The sequence below is a fragment of the Bubalus kerabau genome, chromosome 3 (genome assembly GCF_029407905.1).
Source record: "Bubalus kerabau isolate K-KA32 ecotype Philippines breed swamp buffalo chromosome 3, PCC_UOA_SB_1v2, whole genome shotgun sequence".
Classification (NCBI taxonomy): domain Eukaryota; kingdom Metazoa; phylum Chordata; class Mammalia; order Artiodactyla; family Bovidae; genus Bubalus; species Bubalus kerabau.
The window spans coordinates 28,192,074-28,213,727 of record NC_073626.1 but is presented as its reverse complement, the minus strand read 5'-3'; the positions used below and the strand labels follow the sequence as shown (position 1 = coordinate 28,213,727).

The 21,654-nt window shown below is 38.4% G+C and overlaps 1 protein-coding gene across 1 annotated transcript in view; it reads right to left on the bottom strand.

The window, feature by feature from the left end:
* Nucleotides 1–21,654, bottom strand: part of PKHD1 (PKHD1 ciliary IPT domain containing fibrocystin/polyductin) — a 440,275-nt gene that overhangs the window by 42,342 nt on the left and 376,279 nt on the right. The gene's annotated exons all lie outside the window — the stretch shown is intronic.

Genomic DNA, 21,654 nt, shown 5'->3' with positions numbered 1-21,654 from the left:
AGAAAAAGGAATAATCACTAAGGCCTCCAATAATGGAAAAACAATAGATGAGAAGGAGCTAATAATATTTGAGTCAATGGGAAAGAGGTAATAGATTGACGTGGCTGGGACAGAAATTTTATGGGAAGTATATTAAAATTGCAAAGGTATATTGTGACCAGATTGTGAAAGAGTTTGGATGTCAGACTATATCATTTTATCAAACTTTTTTTTATCGCTAACATGAAGAAAAAAGAAATACAAAAGGAGGAAAAGAAGAAAGTAGTAATTTGGGAGTGTTGACATTAAATAGAGCTCAACTCCCTGGTGGCTCAGAGGGTAAAGAATCTACCTGCAATGTGGGAGACCTGGCTTCAATCCCTGGGTTGGGAAGATCCCCTGGAGGAGGGTATGGCAACCCATTCCAGTATTCTTGCCTGGAGAATTCCATGCACAGAGGAGCCTGGTGGGCTACAGTCCATAGGGTCACAGAGAGTCAGACACAACTGAGCGACTTAGCAGAGCATAACTTGAGTATGATTGCATGTAATGAAAGCATTTGAAGAAACAGCATTATTCATTATTCCCACCAATCCTAATATTTCTATGAGCCTAGAGTTTGTTTTGTTCTGAATTCAAAAGTATATTTTATCTTCTAACAAAGAGTTCCTCTGACTTCAACTTAATAGTCACAAAAATGTATTGTTTCCTACATGTTTTAACTTGCCCTAGTGTATGTTCATCTAAATAGCCTAAAGATTAAAACCAAAAAAAAAAAAACCCCAAATTATTACTAATGCAGAATGTACAGAGAACCTGTATAGCAAAGATTTACTGTAATAACATATAATGGAAAACAATTTCAAAAAATATATGTGTATATGTTTAACTGAATCACCTTGCTGTGCACATGAAACATTGTAAGTCAACTATACTTCAATAAAATATATATATTAAGAAAAAATAAGTATAACAGCAAAATTCAATGAAACCAACAGCAAACAAAAAACTTAGATGAAATAAGCCTAATTCTTGAAAACTGACACAAAACTGAAAATTCTAATTGTTCCACCTCTTAAATTGAATTTGCTAAATTAAATGTCAAATTATTAATTTATGTATAGATTTAATTGTAAAAATTTTTAAATGGTCACCATTACATAGAGTGTGTTTGACTTATCTTCAAAAACAGGGAAAAAGTATTAAGAAAATTAACTAATTGCATGACCTTAATAATCATGGAAGTTCTTCTTTGAGACATGATACACCGATCTCTACTACTGTTATCCCCTTTTCAAACTGTCCCCAGAGACAGTTAGGTAGCCTTCCCTCATGGAAGATCCTTGAATCACTCTAGTTCCTCTTTTCTAAACCTCCTGCTTACTTTCCTTCTTTTTAAACATTTTTTTCAGCCATGCTGATGCCATTGATGAATTGTTCACATTCTATCGAGCTTCGTGGATCTCTGACTTTTTTCTTTCTGCTTCTCATCCAGCAGTTACAAGGTATTTTAAAGTGACCTCTGTATATTGCTAAATTCTTGGAATTGTCCCTGAACAAAATACTTAGTCTCTTAGTTGATATGATTTTCAATCATTCTCTGCTACTAATTATATGTACTTTGATAAATTACATAAACACTAGGAACCAATGTTCTTTTTTTTTTAATTTTATTTTATTTTTAAACTTTACATAATTGTATTAGTTTTGCCAAATATCAAAATGAATCCGCCACAGGTATACATGTGTTCCCCATCCTGAACCCTCCTCCCTCCTCCCTCGCCATTCCCTCCCTCTGGGTCGTCCCAGTGCACCAGCCCCAAGCATCCAGTATCGTGCATCGAACCTGGACTGCCAACTCGTTTCATACATGAGGAACCAATGTTCTTAAGGGGTCATTTCTCAAGGCCCAAGACTATATCTCATATTTCAATTATCATAGGGCTTACTTAACATCTTACGCCAAACACAGTAGAAACTCATTAACGTGTATTAGTTGATTGATACATAATGTCCTTTTCAAAACTCCTACTCTTCAAATAATTTATCTATTCTTTCCAGGTGTCTAGTTATAAGGTTATTATTCTGTAACTTGAATACAGTTTAAACCAACTCATCACAATAACAGAGTATACCACAAAAGTGTATTGAGAGAATTGTCCCTTGAATTAATGTTAATATTTGATAGCTCAATATCATGAGAGATCCAATTATTTCACATGAAACCATAAGAGTGAAATTACAGTCGACTATAAGAATCTTCTGTTCTTGAATCAGGTAACTGATTTGTCCACAAAATAATTTCTGTTATGACAAAGCATTTTTTCTCAGCTTGTTCACTAATTCATTAAACAAGTGGAGGAAGGGCATAAAGGCTTGGATAAGCCTATAAATGAATCAGGGAAGACATGTTCTGGAGACATCTCCAGAAGGTATCAGTAGGTAGTATATAGTGGTAGACCTGGGATAATGACTGGAGCAAGCAGGAATCTTAAGGAAAACACATCGCATCTTTATACTCTGGCATGGAATATATACAGTGGCATGGAAACTATCAGAGGGGTCCTGAAGGTTTGCATACAATTTTGTCAACAGGAGACTCTGATTAGTTGATTCAACAGGTTTTAGATGGTGGTTTTTCCACGGGGTTGTTGCAAATAATCTATAATGTTTCCTTGGGAGAGTTTCAGATAAAGAAATATCTGACAGGAAGTCCATAGACTCATAAGAGTGGTACCTGGAAGTGGGACAGAATCAAACAGGGATTAGAATGCCAAATGGTAGAAATGGCCCCACTTCAACGATACCTCTAAGCTATAAGGCTGGTGATTCTTTCTTCTTTCTTTCCTCCCTCCATCCCTTATTTTCTTCCCTTCTTTTCCTAACCACCTTTACCTAAAACTTATTGGCAAGTTTAATTATTTATAGTTTATAGAGAGTAAAACTGACTCACAGAAATTATGATTCACACAATTACTTAGTAACAGTCGTGAGAAGAAGAACATCTTTAAACTTCTACCTATGGTTTTGGCAAAATAGAATGGAATCCAAATCATTCATTTGGGGATTGTATTTAGATGTGGTGTCAGCTGGAATGATTAACCCTTTAGGAGGCATATTGTGTGGCCAGGAGTTCTCTTTACACCGTCTATTGACAGAAAGGTTTTTGGTTTTTGGTTCTCTTTACACAGCCTGTTGACAGAGAGGTTTTTGGTTATTTGTCAAATCATGCATTTGTTGAGATTGCATTTGCTTTTTTCATATTACCGCTTGACCTTTAAAAAATTTTAGCATCCCTCAAGTATAAACATAGAGCCACAAATTTAACAAAGGCAACAGCCTAAAGATTATTTGCAAGTAAGTTTTAGTTTTATAGCCAAACTTGGAATCTTGGTGTTCATAAATGAGAAACTTCCTTTTTATTTCTCCAAAACTTACCAATGACTAAAAGATGGTGGTTTATCAGTAGCTCACCATCCATTTTCCTATCTCATCTTCAGAATTAATCAATTCCAGTATTACATTTTTGAGATGAGGCAAAAAATCAAGCACAGGAAAGCACCAGGGTTCCAAAGCTGCTAAGTGGATGTAGGTCTTTTTATTAAAATGGAGTATGATATACTTTCTTTACAGTGTTTTATTTGTTTCTGCTATATAATGAAGAGGGAATTGGCTATAAGTATACATATATCCCCTCCCTCCTGTACCTCCCTTCCATCTCTCCCGTCCCACCCCTCTAAGTTATCACAGAGCATCAAGCTGTGCTCCCTGTGCTGTAGAGCACATTCCCACTAACTTCATTGTGGGAGAGAACTGACATGAACCCCTTAGGAGAAGAGCATGCATACAGCCAGATGCAGTCACATCCCCTCTCCCAGACACAGCCTGCAGCACTCACAGGGACAGTCCAGCTCCCTTTCTAAATAGCATTCCATCTTTTCTTTCCCTGGGTTTCTCTCTCCTGCCTCTTTCCATTAGTGAAGGATTTCATTTTGAGTGATGATTCTCTTTCTCACTTGTTTTTGTCTGTTCTTTTCCCACTTCTCCAAATGGCCTTATCTGCCAGTCACAATTTTTGTGGTCTGCAATTCTGATCACTTTTAAATGAAACCCATGCTGGCTTTGGTAATCATAATGTCATTTACAATTTACCACTAAACACGTTTATTCGGTTAGTAGCACACTGGAGAAAGAGAACTCCATATGAACTCACCGTGAAAGGCCTAATCTGATTATTTCCTCATGAAAATCCAGGCAGGGGTGCTTGTAAGAAAGGCTAAGAGAAGAAGGGTGAAAAAAAAAAAAAAAAAAACAAGGTCTGTCCACAGCTGACTTTCATAATCAATGTGAATAGATAAAGTGACCCAGTCTGTCAGGGGCCGCCAAACAGTCACCCCAGGGTATTCCTCTCCAGAAGGCAAGAATGGACAGGACTTAATAAATGCTGAGTGACCAGTGAGTATCAGCTCAGCATCTGCTATTGCATTCAAGATGGACAAGACCAGTGATCAAGTTCAGAAGCTCCCCTCTAAGTGGAAAAAATTAGAATGAAGCAGGTTGTACATGTGTGTGCAGGTGTGCACACAAGCACTTGTTTTGTGTGTACTCTAACATCCTAAAATACACTACATACAACATACTCTGTCCACCTTTCCCTAGATTGGAAACCATAGACTGGAAAACCTAGAAAGGAAGGGTATTAGGTATGCCTGGCAGAGGAAGAGGCAGAGGAGAAAGTGGGTGGGTATGTATGTGAGTGTGTGTGTATGTGTGTGTATGCGCACACAAGCGCATGTGCACACACACACTCAGGTTGCTCCCAGGGTTCTAACAAATATTAACTTTGTGTCAATATTTGTCCTTCCTGTCGTGAAATGAGGATTTTCCACCTCATTTCACGTTTGAAAAGAAAATATGCCAAAGGGGTAGTCTTTGCTAGGAAAAACAAAAAAATTAAAAGAAAAGGAAAAAAAAAAAAGAAACAACTCTATCCTTTATTTAGAAAAATGGATCAGAAGGAAAGAAAAAAGTATGTTTAAAATAAATGTTTTGACTCAAAGGCACATAGAATCTTTCCATCTTCCCCTTTTCAACAAAAGAGAGAAATTTATATGTTTGAAATTGAATGAAATACATCAACATTAATGATTTTTTTCCTCGAGGTTAACACCACCATTTCCCTCAATGATTTTTTAGCCATTTTGTGATAGATTTCACAATTCATGGTATACTAATATATAGCAGATTTTGACAAAAACAAAATATATAATCATTCTCTTATTTTCAAGAAATGAAAAGAAATCATTTACAATTCTTTTCTGTCAAACACCATTTACACCTCATTATTTCTAATTTAACAAATATAAATGGTCACAGATCAAAAAAAGTGAAGACAGGTTGAATTTATCCCCATTTATAAACCCTCAGGCTATGAGGAGTAAAATTCCAAAATATCAAAGCCGTGTTCCTAAATATACAAAGGGAGTAACTGAAATCTTGCAAAGAAATATTAAAGAAGATATACAAATTGATTGCTTTATAAATAATAGAGAAAAGCTGTCTATGTTTTTGAAATGGGGAATTCAAAATTAATAAATTATTTTTTTAAACCTCAAAAATAATGGGCATATGTTGCACTTGTAAAGTGAAGAGAAATTAAAAGTGATGTTCTTGTGAATAATGGATTCAATACAGATGACCAAAACACAACTTAGCTAATTTGGAATCTAGAATTATCAGTCTTAGAGTCTATTGTGTGATCACAATATGGTATATACTTGCACACATACCCACACAGATAGTTAAGATTACTATAAGAAAATGTAATTTGGGAAACTTAAATTTTAATGAACTGGAACATTCAATGTATTCCAAATTTAGGTCCTGAAGCTTCAAAATTAAGGCATTTGCAGGTTGCTTTGCATAAATTGCTAAGTGGTAGCATTTGGGAGCTGGGTCTCCTCTGGCATCATTTTCAGTGAGGAAGACAATCTAATAGCTCGTGGTTGGCATGGCAAAGTAACTCTGTATGCTCAGGAGTCAAGAGAGGGTAGAAGAGAGATGCCCAAGTGTAAAGACAGCTCTGAAGGACTGAAGATATCGCACAGGCAGTATCTGTGGCAGGCTCTCAATGAAGCATAAACATCCATGGGGCTAACGGGCTAACAGACTTCAGGAGCTATAGATTCTATGATCTGTACCCATTATATGAGCAATCTCCAAAGTTCTTGAACTTGGGTCTGTTTTCCATGGGAACAGATTTCCAAACTAAGGTAAGAAAAATGGAAAACCACACAAGACCAACCGTTATATGAATGAAGCAAAGATGCTTGGAAGGCCTTCTGTGAAAGGTCCTTCTGTCTTTACTGAGTTTTCTTGGTGAGTATTTTGAAATATTTGTTCCCTTCGTAGAAAAAAGTGTTACTTTGATCAGGAGATAAAAGTAAGTGATGAAGTGGTGATGAGATGAGGGAGAGGATTAGATAGTATCAAATAGCCCTTTCTTCTGAATCAACCATTTTTCCTTTTTTAAATAGAAAAGAAACCTCTTATTTTTGGTGATGAAAGTCCATTCAAACTCATTCTAGAGGACTATTTTATATGATTTCACTATGTGGAAATGTTTTTTTCTATATTTTCTTTGAAATAAGTGGCATAGAAAATATTTTTGCATTATTATTATTATTATGCTGATTCACTAAATACTGCACTGAAAACAGCCAAGGTAAATGCAAATTCAGGAAGTTCAGTCTTGGGGGCCAGAGATCGGGTTTTCCAGTTAGAGAAATCTGCATTGTGTCCTGGCTCTGCCACCTTCTAGCTGCAAACAACAGGCAAATTACATAAGTATCCTCTCTCTGACTCAGTTCACTCCTCTGTAAATGTGATTGAGAATGGTTTCCAATCCATAGGCTGATGGTACAGGGTCAAATGTAATGATGTATGTGCAGAGCCAGGAATGCAAGCATACATCTTAGTTGCTCAGTCATGTCTGATTCTTCACGATCCCATGGCCTGTAGCCCAATAGGCTCCTCTGTCCTTGGGGATTCTCCAGACAAGAATACTGAAGTGGGTTGCCATGCCCTCCTCCAGGGGATCTTCCCATCCCAGGGATGAACCCAGGGCTCCCACACTGCAGGTGGATTCTTTACCATCTGAGTCACCAGGAAAGCCCATGAATACTGGAGTGGTAACCCTTCTCCAGGGGATCTTCCTGACCCAGGAATCGAACCAGGGTATCCTGCATTGCAGGTGGATTCTTTGCCAGCTGAGAGTCAGGTATGAACACGTGCTAACAATTCATTCATCATAATTTTAAAAGGAGTATTATTTAAAAATACTTTGCACTCTCCTTTTGCCTTTTTTGACACTATCCTCATCTCCAACTAATAGCATTTGCCTCATAGGAGTCTAAAACAGCCCTTTAAGTGTTGCAAGCATTCACAATAAAAGATGTTGAAAGAGATGAGTTAAAGGAGAAGAAAACACTAAAATGTGGACATAAGATTGTTCATTTTTAGAAAATATGGACCAGAAAGAAATATGCTTATACACACATTCATATGTGTGTGGATACATGCACACACACATGTGTGTCTCTAAGCAAGACACTTATTTTTTCCCACTAATCAGAAAATAAAACCTGCAAAATTCCAGCTGGTTTCCTTTTCATCTTATCTTTACTGTTCCCTTCATCCCTTTTGTAATACTCTCCACCTCTATCCCACCTATTATCACCACCTCCTATTTCTTTTCTGCTAGCAAACCTTGCCTGCCGGCTTTGAACAAAGTGATGTCCGTGTGTTAAAAAGGTAGGGACAGTCAACAGCCCTCTTTACAAATACAATTCGGGTACACACTCTCCCCAGAATGATAAACTTATCACCTCTCCAGTCCTTGGTGTGAAGCTGAAGCAGTAATTCTGTCGAATGCCAAAACTGAAATGGATGTAGCCGTGCCATGCCCAGCACTGAGCTGTGGGTGTAATGAGATTTGAATGGGAAACCCCGGACACAATAAATCTGCACCATATGTGACCGTTTCCTGTGTCAGTTCCTTTCTCATAACCAGTGGAGACTTTTTTCCCTCTCATGACCCCACACCACGACTCTGAAATCTTTCATGGCTGCTTATGGGCCGCAGGCTTTTTCCAGCAGTTGTATAAATAAATGAATTTGACAGCAAACATCATAACAGTTAGCAGTAATGTGTGTTTGCCACAAGTGCCTATACTGCTCAGTGGAGAAATGGCAGAGGAAACAGCTTGTTTTGTTACCTAAACAAAACTAGTTTCATTTGACAAGTGCTGAAAGAATTAGTCAAATAAACCTGAAATCCACTGGGACTATTTTTGCCAATTCCTCCTGCCAGTGAAATGTTCCCAGCATCTCAATGCCTATGATTCATGAGAGATAAATTGCACCCCGCCTCTTATTCTGAGATAAAGATCTGGGCTGGGAATACCAAACCTTTGGCAGATATTTTGTATTAATCTTTTTTGCGAGGCCAGACTGTCATGTGTGGGAACTCAAGTATGGCAAAGGGTTTTCAAGGAAGCTTGTGGGAGACAAGCCAAGGACAGTTAAGGTCAGAGGGAAGAGACAAGCAATGATGACCCAGTTCACTGAGTACCCACTGACTGACAGCAAAGAGTGCTTCCTTTTCTTTCACATTCCCTTCATTCTAGAAAGAAAAATATCTACAAAGAGACCATTACTGAAATAAATGGGGTTAACATGTCCCTTATCTCCACAGTCCCAATAAAGTGAAGTGGTCTCTCTTCAGTGAATCTGTGGTCAATTTAGATAAGTTCAAAAAGAGCACAGATTTTCCTCTATAACATGGGTTAGTTGTTTGTAAGTCCTTAAATTTTGATGCTTCACCACTGGCATCCCAGTGCTAATCCCCATGCTCCAGATGTGAAAGATGTTAGAGCACAGTGAGTATTCTTACAAATGCTGGTTATTTATATGGATTCTGGGGCAAACTGCAGTGGTTCAAATTCTGACTCTGCTACTTATTCCTTGCATGATATTAGGCAAGTAACAACTTCATCGTGCCTTAGTTTTCTCCTTTGCAAAGTGGGAAGAAAAATGGAATAGTTTCAAGCTCAAAATGCAGATGTGACAATCAAATGCATTTTAAAAGGCTCAGAACAATGCCTGGGACATAATAAGTGGTATTATTATCATCATTACTATTTTTCCAAACAAAGAGACTTAGAAAGTAGTCTCTTTAGAAACACTAAAGCCTTTCTCCATGACAACTTGACATTGACATTTAATCTGAGAAATGAAATTTTGAAACATAGCACACCTTGAAGTCAATGACAATTAATTTCAAGGTATAGTACCACACCACTTTACATAAAAATATCATCTGGACCTTGGACATAGTTCTTTTAGATGTAGGCTACTCTTTTTAAGTGGTCCTCTTTGTCATGGTCAAGTAATCTTTGCTTTTAGGATCTTCTCATATTCAACATAAATATCACTGAATAGGAGGATGAAATTTTAGGACTATCACCAGCTCATGGATCCTGGTTCAAGCGCCTGCTTTGCTGTTTGTTTGTTTGTTTGTTTTAAATCTTTTTGAAATGTAATTATTAACATGGATTACAAAGTGTTCTGCTGTCTGATAATGTGCAAAAATGCCCTAAAATTATAGAAGTTATGGATTATAATCAACATGAGCAGATATTGTCATGTGCAGAGAGTTAGCTACCTATATAATAGATTCCCAGTATCTCTGTTTTAACTGACAGATCTGCCCGAGTATACATTTCTCTATATCTAGTCAAACACTTCCAATGGAGAAAAGCCAGATATATTAATAAGTTGAATTGTGTAAAAATAAATGGACTCATTACATTTTGCTCTTAGAGCAGTAAGTACCAATAAAACTTGAAAGAGGTGAGTCGACTGAAGGCATGGAACCATTCAACTTTATAAAAGAATGGTGAAACAGGAGAGGCAAAGTGGGGTTTTCTTGGGATTTAGGGAAGGAGGTGGGTATGCTGGAAACAAATACATAAAGTGACATCATCTGGTGGTCCAATGGGTTTGAGTGCGGCTCCATCTACAGTAGAATGAACTGAAAACCTTTCTGTCACTGTTCGCTATGACCAGACTGCACTGAGACAGCTCAAGACTTCTCAAAAACTGGTCTGCAAGACAATGACTTGTCCCCTAGGCAACTTCACCACTGAAAAATGTCATCTAAAATGCCTCTCTTGCTCCTCCCAAATTCCTTCCCAAGATGTTTCAGGGTACATAACCTGATTCACTTTAGGATCCCCACAGATAAATGTACATGGCCCCAAGGCTGCATAAACAGAGCTGAGCAACATCCTTTTTGATTGACTGGCCACTTCCACCGCCTCTTAAAGAGAAAATGAACATGGCACCGTGTAAAGTCTGATTTTCTGATTTAAGGATAAAACTGAGGGGACAGAGAAACTTTCAAAGAACTGTAGGTGGGACTTCCTGGTGGACCAGTGGCTAGGACTCTGTGCTCCCAACGCAGGGGTCTCAGATTTAATCCCTGATCAGGGAACTAGATTCCCACATGCTGCAACCAAGACCCAGAATAGTCAAATAAATAAATATTTTTTTAAAGACTTTCATTTAAAACAGTAAATAATTAAAGACCTGTAGGTTTAATCAAGCAAGTCTGTGGAACTATGAAAATAATCACTCAACTAATTCTTCATCATTTTCCACGTATGTGTGTGAACATATGTAAAGTCTAGGCTTATTTCAGGAAGCAACAGGCTTGTATTTGCCTATGCTCTCTTGGTTAAGTAGAATCATTAGTCATTAGTCATTGGGCAGGGGCCTCTCCCATGGCTCAGCAGTAAAGAAACTGCCTGCAGTGCAGGAGATCCAGGTTAGATACCCCGGTCGGGAAAATCCCCTGGAGAAGGGAATGTAACCCACTTAGTATTCTCCCCTGGGAAATCCCATGGACAGAGAAGCCTGGTGGGCTACAGTCCACAGGGTCTCAAAAGAGGCAGATGTGACTTAGTGACTCAACAAAAACAATCATTTCGCAGAGGTACCAAGTGTCCCTTTGGAGCTATACAACTTAATTAAAAGAGTTGGCAAACTACAGGCCATAGGCCAAATCTAGCCCACTGGCTATTGTTGTAAATAAAGTTTTATTGGAACACAGCCCATGCTCATTTGTTTATGCATTGTAAACTATTGTAAACTCTGATTGTGCACTGTAATAACAGACTTGAGTCATTGTAACAAGAAACTCTATGACCTGCGAAGTTGAAAATATTTACTATCAGGCCCTTTACAGAATATGTTCGCCAACCCTTGCTCTAAGAGTTCCAAGTTTGTCTCTAAGACTGACCAGCAAAGTACAAGAATAAAGCTGATTTCTCAGACTGGGTCTCTGCCAACCAGAGATATATAAGAAGTGTCAGCAAGAAATAAACCTTTGTGTTTTTTGAGGTACTAAGATTTGCAGGGTGTATCAACCCTACTCTGATGGATACAGCATCTTTGCTATTCTCATATATATCCTTTTCTCTGAGAATACATAATATATCCAGCTTTAGGGAAGGGAACAAAGAACATGAAGAGAAGCTTTTTGTTTGTTCGTTTAGTCTTCAGGAGACAGGATGAGGACATGAAATGTTTGAATTCTCAGTTAACATTTGGACTAGAACTTTTCCCTCTAAATAAAAAGATTCTCCAGATAATTGATCATAATTTTTGCTTCTATTAATAACACATCAGAATCAATCTTCTCTGCTAACACTCCTTGAAAAAGTAGTCCCATGAATCTCTGCAAATTTGCTTTCTTTGCCGTAAAATTTCCTCAATATACTGCACACAGAAGGTTATTAATGTCATTAGGGGGAAAGATGTCCATAAGTCCACAAGTGAAATGCTCAAGTCTTTCAGAATGAGTTCTTGCATTTGGGCTTTGGCAGTTTTAATATGGGTGAAAAATGTATATAGCTGGCCCAACTTGCACATTTCGTTATGCCTAGTTCTTCTATTTTGGAAGAAAAAAAAAAAGGTCCACTTGTGGGGCAGAAAACAACATGGTCTTTTCAGCTTCACAGAAGGACGAATGGAGTGGACAGCCTGCTGCTGCCACTCTTTGGAAGCAGAAAGTGATGAATTCAACTTGAGAGTATCATGTTCCTTGAGTCAGATGTTGAAAGGAGAGCCAAGGGGAATCTTGCCAGCACTGTGACTGGATGGATAGAGATACCGGGGTGAAATGTCAATGACATTGACATTTTCTTCCTATTCCCTGTGACCTTCGACAATAGACAGAGCAGACCACCGTGAACCTCAGTTTCCCCCTTATGCATGCAAAAGAATATACATGAATATTGTTCTCCAGGGAGATGGTATAATCAATGAGTGCACTAACGTCTAGGAAACATGGCAGGGAAAGTTGTCTGAGGAAGGAGGCAGCTACTCAAGCAATCTGCCCACTGAGGGCAGTAAACAGGGACAGGAGGGAGAGCGGGTGGGAAGCATGATCGGGTTAACCAGACACTTCTCAGTCACCTGAACAAATAATTTGTTAGGATTTTTAAAAATAAGATACCTCCAAGTCATCTTTTCCTTTTGAAAACTGGTACAACACAGTTCAGCAAGGTGAAGGAGTTTTAAGAACATTTTCGAATTCAATTTTGCCTAACAAAACATATCTAGATTATTGGGATGCACAATTGGCAGCAAAATTCAGACAGAAAAAAAATAGTAAAAGAAATTTTTTTACTACTCATATATAATAGTAGATACACACTGCTATATATGAAATAGACAACAACACAGATTTACTGTATAGCATAGGAAATTATGGGCTTCCCTTGTGGCTCAGTTGGTAAATATATTTGATATCTTGCAATAACAAATAATAGAAAATAATCAGAAAAAATATAGATATACACATACATAGATGTATAATCAAATCACCTTGCTATACATATGAAACAATATCTTTAACACAATATTGTAAATCAACTTTACTTCAATTTAAAAAAAAAACTGAAATTTTAATGTCCTCCCTTTAAATTCTACCCTTCCACTTACGTGCCCTATCTTGGAAAAAAATCAGAGTGGCTTATTTATAGCAAACACTTTATACAAAATGAGAGACAAAAAAGCGGCTTTTAAAGCTATAAAAACAAGTACTTCAAAAAAGATCTACAGGGCTTTCCTAGTGGTACAGAGGATATGAACCCACCTGATAATGCAGGGGACACAGGTTTAATCCCTGGTATGGGAAGATCCCACATGCCTCGGAGCAACAAAACCCATGTGCCACAAATACTGAGCCTGTGCTCTAGAACATGGGAGCCGTAACTACTGAAGCCCACATGTCCAGATCCTGTGCTCGGAGGAAAGGGAAGGCACTGCAATGAGAAGCTCATGCACCAAAAATAAAATAAATAAATAAATTACATAAAAAGATCTATAAATGCCAACAGACACTATATACAAGCTTAACATGAAAAGGGTAACAGATTAAGCAAAATTTTAATTACACACCATCATATACCATCATATTTAAGATTTCAAAATTATAAGCAGTTGCTACTATGGTTTGCATGTAAGGATTTGGACAAAGTCTAAAAAAGTGTAGACTCAAGAACTTGACAGCCATCCTGGGCATTATCTTATCATCTTGGATTTTTATAAATTCTGGGGGCACGTAGGTGACAGGAAGGGAAAACAGGAAAAGAGTTTCATTTTCTAGTTCTTTTGTTATATAGTTCTGATATTTAAGCACTGATTTAACCCTAGCTTTTGTCATTATCCTGATAGGATTTAGACTTTGGGAACATGACAGTTAACAAAAAGGGAGAGACACAGTGCTTGCCTTCACAGGACTGAAGTAGTCAAGTTCCAAGTCTTCCTCTTTAGATGCAGTGAGCTCCTTTAGAGCTTGTGAGCAGCGCGAATACAGGTATCAGCCCCACTTCCTCTTGGTGTGACTCCCTCCCTCCCCATACACACTCATGCCTGACACCCACAGAAGGAAGAATCAGCAAAACTTCCTGAGCACGTACTACGTGCCAGGTCCTGAGAGTCATTCTCGCGTGCTAAGTCGCTACAGTCGTGTCAGACTTTTTGCGACCCTATGGACTCTAGCCCTCCAGGCTCCTCTGTCCCTGGGATTCTCCAGGCAAGAATACTGGAGTGGGCTGCCATGCCCTCCTCCAGGGCATCTTTCTGACCCAAGGATCAAACCTGCATCTCTTATGTCTCCTGAATTGGTAGGCAGGTTCTCTATCACTAGCACCACCTGGGAAGCCCGTGAGAGTCATTCAACATGTCGTATTTTATTTAATCATCACAACAAATGTAGAGGTATGTATTTATTGCTTCCATTTGCCAAAGAAGGAAATTGGACCTGAAGGACTATGAAACGGCAAAGTCAGACTTTAGAAGCAGCCCAGATCCCTGAGTCACTGCCAGGAGCCACCCACTCTTCTCAGGCTGATATCTGAATGGACAGAAAGTTTTCCTTTTGTTCAAACATTGAGATTGGGAGGTTTTCTGTTAACTGGAGTTAATCACTCTGCCCTACACAATGTTCATGCTTTACCTAAGTAAATGAAGTCAATTTTAAAAGTGAATCAAGATGCAGAGGCAAAGAAGAACAAGGTTAAGGTCCCAGTTGGTTTAGAAGCAATAGTAAAAGGAAACGCCAAAGGCCTTGACTCTCTGACTGAGACTGTATCTATCATTTAAGGAGGCTCCATATAATAAGAGTTTAATAATAATAAATATTATTTATATTTAATAATAATAGCATGGCTCTCCTGCTCTTGCAAGTTCACAGAGAACTGGCTATAGATGACTTCTGCCCTCCTAGGTGATCTCCACTTGGTAACTGGCTCAAAACTAACACGGGGGCCCTTAAAGACAGCTAAGGATTCAGAGGCTTCACTACCATCTGGAATACAAGAGTTCCAGCAGCATCCTACAGCCAAGAAAGAAAGTCAGAAGCTACAAGCAGCTAGTGTGAACTTTGAAGAAAGTTTGGCAAAAGGGCAAGAGCATATTTTTAATTCCTAAAGGATAGCTTATGTGCTTTCCATTGGACCTGCTCTGTGTCAAAGGCCAATTTCCATTCATTATGATACACTCAGTTATATGAATATTATGATTAGACACATTCACACACTGGGTCGAAAGCAAAATTAGACCGTATCCATCACTGGGGAGTTTATCATTACACCAACTACAAAATTCTTTTTGTTTGGATTCAAGGCTGATTTCCCCTGAAATACAGGATTTTCCAGATAAAACTAGCCACTGGTCTTTCAGGAATGGTTTTCCAGGTTAATAAGAGCTGCCTCCTGGGAAAATATTACACCCCATAATGCATCTGGTCCACCCTTTGGTGCCATTCAAATTGTTAGGGGTAAGAGTGGGAGAATTCCTTCCTGTCCTCTGAGACGATCATTTCATGCCCCAAAGCTTCAACCTCGTTATTCTTATCTTAAGGCATAATTTCAATGTTATTATTGGTCATAAAATTAACCAGATTTTCTTCTCTTTACTTTTCCTCTTCAGCATTTGACTCCCTGACCTTCCTCAACCCAAAAGCCTATGGACTTATTATGCACTAAGTGTAGAAGTATTTCCTTTTATTTGCTTTAAATTTTTCCACTGTTCATTTCATTGAGAGCATGCTTGTTTTCATATTAGGAAATGGGGTAAAGAAAAAGAAAAAGAATTCCTACTACTCCTTTGAAATGTGAAAATGTTTGCTCTTGTCTCCAATGATTCTAAAACTTTTCACTTTTATCTCACCATCCAGAGCTTCTACTCTGCAACCTGTAGGCCCATTGTTAACGTGATAAAGCAAGATTCTTTGCCAGTTGCCCCACTGTACTCTGTGCAAACTTCACCTCATGATTTTCCAAACCAAGTTCTTTGTTCTAGCTGACACTGGCAAAAAGATTTCCCTCCAAAGGCTGGCATCCATCTGTAGCGGTGGCTGCCAAAGTATTATCTTAGGAAAGACAATGAGATGATAAAAGGTGTCATTAGAAAAGGTGTTGTGATAGATCAGTAGTCTCCTGGGGTAAGGGGTGTAGCTACAGTATTTCCTCAACAAAATTTATCCTCAGTACAAATACCACTACACCTGCTGTGCAAACACCTTACATCATAGCATTTACCTGAGCTTCCACATTCACAGAGCCAGAGTTTCATCCATATTCCACGCACTATCCAGAATTCTATTCCAATTCCATTACACCAATCCACATCTTTTTAAGCTTCTAAAAATATTTCCTTAATACTCTTTCGTGCTGATCACTGGCTGGCAAAATGTCTTCCATCATTTACTCTAAAGTTGAAAACCACTGGCTGGCAAGAATCATCAGAGATTGGCTCCAAGATTGTGTTGCTCCAGACAGATGGTCACTTTGGCTGATACCACTTAAATCCTACTTTCCTGAATCCAGAAAGGCAGTAGAGACTTAGGGTGAAAAACCCTTTGAACAACTGATCCATGCTCCTCTTGTCAAGATGTATGACTGTCCCTCTACTTTATATGGGAAGAGAATTAGACTTTGGAATCTTTAAAACCACACCAAAAGCTGGACTTCTTTGCAAAAATAAAAACACAAGGTGCCTTATGTCTGACCTCATCTTCTGATCATCTTCCTCTCTGTCTCTCTGCTCAGACCATCCACCCTCTTCAGATCTTCCAACAAGGCAATCTTTCCGTTCGTCTCCCAGATTAGTCAAGTGACCCATTTCTATACCTTTTTTCCACTTTGCTCACATTTCCCTCTCCATGAAGCCCACCTTGATCACGCTATCCTCACACATGCTCTTGTTGCCTTTTATGATGTTCTGCATTTTAACATTTTGTCTGTGGCATTTCTCACTTCCTAACTTAGTAGATAATTCACATATCCTTTACAGGGATCATTTAGTATCTTGTCTATGGAAAGTAAGCTCCATAAAGGCAAGAATCTTACTCTGATTTTACACTTATGTAACTCGACTGGGGCTTCCCAGGTGGCTCAGTGGTAAAGAATCCACCTGCCAATGCAGGAGATGTGGGTTCAATCCCTGGGTTGGGAAGATCCCCTTAAGGAGGAAATGGCAATCCATTCCAGTATTCTTGCCTGGGAAATCCCATGGACAGAGTAGCCTGGTGGGCTATAGTCCATGGGGTCACAAAGAGTCAGACACAACTTAGCAACTAAACAAGAAACCCAACTAACATCTTAGTCCAAAGATCTTGCTAGAACCTGATGTTATTTGTGTTATCTGTAAAACAAGTAGTGAGTGAGCTTATGAATGAATAAATGAGTCAAGGCTCAATTTGGTAATATCCAAAGTGACCCTGAAATTATTTTAATATTTTCAAACTATGTGAATTAATACCCAAAACATTTTAAATCAGAACACAGAGGGTAACGAAACTCTCAGTCTCAGTTCTACAAATATGGCCTTGAGGGCCATCCACTCGAATTAATCAAAAAGTGCCACTAATTAGCTAGACTTAAGTGAGGGCTGGTGTGAGGCAATGTGACTTTTTTATGTCACATGTCACCTGGATTACATTTTCTTTCTGACATACCAGCCATTGGTCAGGATTTGACACCATGGATTTATCTGATGAAGTGTGCAGAAAACATTGATTTGTTAATTTCTAAGCACAATCGAGAGTCATTTTATAAGAGTGTTTCCATTTTTACTGAGGAAATCAATACTTCAGTGTTTCAAGTATGTAACAGTGTGGTTTATTAAACATAGCTCCATTTTGAGAACAAGGGGGCCTGGGTTCCTTGTTTTGCTAAAATCCACCATTCTTAAACATTCTCTCAGAACTTCAAATTTACCTTCTTAAAAATGAGATTATTTTTCACTTAAACATCAAAGAATACACTTCAGAACATGTGAGAGACAAAGATTTGGTCCACTAAAAGAATCCGCTTGATAACTAAACACTTTAGACCATGAAGCTAATAATATACATTACATACACCTTATAACAAATGCTACTTTCATCTGTTAAAATAAGCCAACACGAGACTGGAAAATAAAAGACTAGTTCTCCTATTGTGCCTAAAGTATCACAATATCATACTTTGTGGAAAAAATCTTATCTTCTCCTTAAGTAGTTATCATGCCACACAGATTTTTAAATGTTAAAGCAACTTTTCATCTTCTGGGTTCTACTTTTTAAACCTTCCATCTTCTATAGTTATCGACTCCATGTGCCAGGCCTCTCGAAATTAGTATGTTAAACTGAACCAACTTAATAGGAGTCACTACCCATACATAGAACTTGTTTTCCAAAGAAAAGAAATGTTTAGAGGAGGAAAATTATAAGCTTATCTAGGTATGTTGTAAAGAAGTTTGAAAACTAAGAGCAAGTTTTGTTAATGGAAATGTACTGCTCAGGTCACAATCTGCTTTAAAAGTTGCGGCGAATACAGATGACTCAAAAAGAAAAAAGTGAGATTAGGTTAAATAAAGATCCCTTTCAATGTTCACATCGAAAATGATATTATCACTCAGACATCATGCTAGCACCCCCTCGAATGGCCATACTCTGGCATCTTAGAAAGGAAACTAGTCTCTCTAGCCGAACCTCCAGCCTCAGAAAAACAACTAAACAAGAAAACTCTTGTGTTTGTTTTGTATTCCTGCTGCAATTAATTCTTTACCTCAGTGAAAGTTTGGTCTTGGTTTTTCACCCTCTCCTCACTTCCTTCCATTCTTTACCTAACGTTTCCTCCATCCCCATCTGCTCTTTGACCCTATCATCAATATTTTCAGTCCTCCCAACATCTCACTCACTGTTCTCCCCTGTCCACATATAAAATCTCCATCCACGGCAAAGCTTTGTATCAACGCCTACCACTTTGGCTCTTGGCAAGTTTAAGAATTCTATAGAAAAGCACATAATTAAAAAAAAGAAAAAGTTCCAGTTGCAAAATAAACGAGTCATGAAATGTACCATGTAGGGAATACAGTCAATTTAAGTGACATCTTTGTGGTAACATATTGTAACTAGACTTATTGAGGTGATGATTTTTGAAATGTATAGGGAAAAAGTCACTGTTGTATAATAGGAACTAACATAGTGTAGCAGGCCAATTATAAGTAAATAAATACTCATAGAAATAAATACTCATAGAAAAAGAGATTTGGTTTGTGGTTACCAGAGGCAAGGGATGGAAGGAGGGGGACTGGCTGAAGGCCGTCAAAAAGTACAAACTTCCAGTTATATGATAAATAAGTACTAGACATCTAATGTACTACTTGGCAAATACAATTAACACTTCTGTACATTATATATGCAAGTTTCTAAGAGAATAAATACTAAGATTTCTCATTACAAGATAAAAGATTTTTCTGCTTCTTGAATTTTGTATCTATATGAGATGACAGATATTCCTTAACTTACTGTAATAATCATTACATGAAATATGTAAGTCAAATCATTATGCTGTACATCTTAAAGTTAAAAACAGTGCTGTTTTTTAAAAAAAGTTAAAAACAATTCTATCTCAATAAAACTGGAAGAAAAAATAAAAATATATACTACAAGCATAAAAAACGAATAAAAGCTTTTATAAGAGAACTGTATCATTTGCTGCTGTCACAAGTATTTTATCTCCAGCTCAACTGAGCCTGCAGTATCAACAAATCCCTTTTCCCTTTTCCACTCACCTCTAGTTAAAGTTCTCTTCCAGTGAAGGCTTTAGCTCTCCCCATCCTCCACCTTCATGCCCAAGTCACTGACTTCACAAATAAATCTCTCCCACATTTACCCCTAACATTTGAAAACAGTCACTCTTCTCTCTCTCCTTTGCATCCGACTCAAAGAAACAGGTATCTTCCCTCCTTCCCAAGCTAATGTCTACACTGGCGACCTCAGCCCTGGCTCCTCCTTGGAAGTCACAAATTAGCCTCATCAACTGCTGCTTGTCTCTTGGATCTTTGAACATCTTCCCTTCACCTGGAAGCACATGTAAGTATCCCACCTTCTTTTCTTTCCATTTACTCTCAAATTCATTGGAAAGATAATTTTAAGATATTATTTTTATTTTGTTTTATGTTACTTATTAATTTTTCTCATCTTTTTGATGGGTCTCAAATCCACCACAATCTACATTTTGCCCCATTCACTCTATTGATACTGTTCTCAGGGATGTTCAGTTCAGTTCAGTTCAGTTCCGTCACTCAGTAGTGTCCGACTCTTTGAGAACCCATGAATCGCAGCACGCCAGGCCTCCCTGTCCATCACCAACCCCCAGAGTTCACTCAAACTCACGCCCATTGAGTCGGTGATGCCATCCAGCCATCTCATCCTCTGTCGTCCCCTTCTCCTCCTGCCCCCAATCCCTCCCAGCATCACAGTCTTTTCCAATGAGTCAACTCTTCACATGAGGTGGCCAAAGTACTGGAATTTCAGCTTTAGCATCATTCCTTCCAAAGAACACCCAGGACTGATCTCCTTCAGAATGGACTGGTTGGATCTCCTTGCAGTCCAAGAGACTCTTAAGAGTCTTCTCTAACACCACAGTTCAAAAGCATCAATTTTTCAGCACTCAGCTTTCTTCACAGTCCAACTCTCACATCCATACATGACTACTGGAAAAACCATAGCCTTGACTAGATGACCTTTTTTGGCAAAGTAATGTCTCTGCTTTTGAATATGCTATCTAGGTTGGTCATAACTTTCCTTCCAAGGAGTAAGCATCTTTTAATTTCATGGCTGCAAGCACCATCTGCAGTGATTCTGGAGCCCAAAAAAATAAAGTCTGACACTGTTTCCACTGTTTCCCCATCTATTTCCCATGAAGTGATGGGACCGGATGACATGATCTTAGTTTTCTGAATGTTGAGATTTAAGCCAACTTTTTCACTCTCCTCTTTCACTTTCATCAAGAGGCTTTTTAGTTCCTCTTCACTTTCTGCCATAAGGGTGGTGTTATCTGTATATCTGAGGTGATTGATATTTCTCCTGGCAATCTTGATTCCAGCTTATGCTTCTTCCAGCCCAGCGTTTCTCATGATGTACTCTGCATTTAAATAAAATAAGCAGGGTGACAATAGACAGCCTTGACGTACTCCTTTTCCTATTTGGAACCAGTCTGTTGTTCCATGTCCAGTTCTAACTGTTGCTTCCTGACCTGCATATAGGTTTCTCAAGAGGCAGGTCAGGTGGTCTGGTATTCCCATCTCCTTCAGAATTTCCTACAGTTTATTGTAATCCACACAGTCAAAGGCTTTCAGGGATGTTAGGAGAAGCCTAAACCTCAGTTCCAGTTCTAAGATCCAGTTGCTTTTTTTCTGATTTAATCATAGTTGGCTTCATATAGCATTTGTTATTGTCTTTCTTGAAATACTCTTTTGCCCTAATTCCTAGGATATCATTATGTCCTACTCTTCTTATCCCTGTTTCTCCTCAACTGCTGCTGCTTGTGGGGTCGGGGGTTGGGGGGGTGGGGGAGGTTCCTTTATCCAATGCTTTAAGTGAAGGCGTTCTTCAGGGTTCAGTTCTTGATCTTTATCTCATAACACATGTGTCCCTTGGACAAGGTCACATATAAACAGAACATGAGAGAGAGAAAGGGAGAGAGAGGCTGATTCATGTGCTAATGGACCCCAAACTCATCATCTTTATAACAGAACTGAGTCAATTACCCT